Here is a 2,104-nt window from a genome sequence, read left to right on the forward strand (position 1 = left end):
CCTGCCGCGATCAGAGTCTGGCCTCCTCCCCAGCGAAGGGCCACAAGGCTCCGGAGCCCAGACACCAGAGCATCTGATGCGAGACTGGCCTAATGAAAGTCCAGCATGGGGCTAAATGAGTTTCTACCAGGGCCGGGTGAGGGGCTAATGACGGAACTGCTCCCTGGGCTGCTCGGTGCTGCGATCTTTGTTGGGGCATATGGCGGTTGGCTCTGTGCCTCACTAAGCGATTTCCTGTTAGATTTATCCCCAGGATGTTCTCTTCCTAGCGTCCCCTCCTCTGGCTCTTTTTGGCCTCTCCTCTTCCCTTCCTCAGTGCTGTGATGATCTCTTGATTGGACTGTAGAGTCATAAATACTTAGTATCTTAGAATGTGGCCACAAGGTCAGAAAGAGAGAAGAGAGAATACTGACAGTTATACCCACTGGGATTTTACCTAACATTTGCAGCTTGTAGCTAAAGCACACACTTCTCAGAACCAGAGACTCTCACCTTGAAACTTGTTGAACACAGTAATGCTGGCAGAAGTCCTCCTTTCTCTGCGTTTCCCTCTCCTCTATTTTATGGCCTCTTATTCATGCGATATAGAATCTTAGACGTCAAACACATGGTTTCATAATTCTTTTGCTATCAAATTTCTGATGAATTTAATTTTGATCTATATTCAAGTCCTAGCTAGAATAAGAATAACCTTGATTTTTTTTTTTTAAACTAGGCTTGTCTTCAGTGGACCTGAAGTGACAAGAAATTTGGAGAGGTTCTTCTTCATAGGTAAATATGCAAAGACAAATTTTGGTTTGGGATGAAGTTTGGTTTGATATAGATGTATGAACATCATTGTTTGAATTGTTCTGGGGAAAATGCCTGCAATAGCTACTACATTAATATCCAAGTACTAGATCCATTTTATAAATATAAATTTTACTTTTGTAAAATAGGTAACTCATTAAATATTGATAAAAACTAATGCCAACTTGCATATTTGAATATTGCTATGAATGGGCTAGTATTTGAATATAGTCTGTAATGTGTTCTTACACCAAATTTTGCCTTGTTTATTAAATTATAGATAGAGGGTTTGAAGGTTAAAGGACATGATTATTAGAAACCTGGGGGTATATTTTGTATTTTGCCTTTACATTATAAAAGGTTAGACATCTAAGAGCAATGGGGTCAGGCAGAAAATCCTAAAGATCAGAAAATTTGCTATTTCAATATGATGGTTTTAGTTCTCAACTCTGTCTTTCTCTCTCTGTCATTAAACATGATTCTGACAGAAAATTTCAAGACTTAAATACAATATGAAATGTACACAGCTGCAAGGAATTGCCCATTCTAACCTAAATATGAGCAGTCCTTTCATAAACTCCCACTGAAGGATTCTAATTGAAGTTTCTTAACAATCACAGGCTCTTTACTGAATGAACCCAACTCGTTGCAAGGTTCCTTGGGCTCCAGGAACTCCCCTGTGTCAGCCTCTAGGTCACTGATAGGATCTGAGATTGTTTTCTTGAAATTTGCATAGTGCAGAAATACCACCTCGTTCCATATGCCGTATGCCCCATTTTAATTTATTCCCATGACAGGAACTCCATTAATATAATTTTGGAACAAAGTGAGAGGGATAGGAATTTTCTGTGTCACGGAAAACTAAGCCTGCTTCTTAAGCAAATATTGCTTTAAACGTGCAGGAGAGGGGCTGGGGAGATGGCACAGTGGGAAAAGTGCTTGCAGCTCAGGCATGAGGATATGGGTTTGAATCCCTGGTACTAAAGTAAAGCTAAGAATTAACAATGCGTGTCCACCACAATTCTAAGGTAGTGAAGAGATGGGCAGATTCAGGGGGCTTGCTGGCAAGCCTGTCTAGGAAGCTTGCCAACTCTGAATTCAATGAAATGCCTGTCTCAAAAAAGCAAGGCTAAGAATGACAGAGAAAAGACAGCTGACGTCATCTTCTGGCATTCGTGTGTGTGTGTGTGTGTGTGTGTGTGTGTGTGTGTGTGTAGTCTACCACATCATGTGCACATGTGAGTACACACATACACACACACACACACACACAGAGAGAGAGAGAGAGAGAGAGAGAGAGAGAGAGAGAGAGAGA

The sequence above is a fragment of the Mus pahari genome, chromosome 16 (assembly GCF_900095145.1).
Source record: "Mus pahari chromosome 16, PAHARI_EIJ_v1.1, whole genome shotgun sequence".
Taxonomy (NCBI): domain Eukaryota; kingdom Metazoa; phylum Chordata; class Mammalia; order Rodentia; family Muridae; genus Mus; species Mus pahari.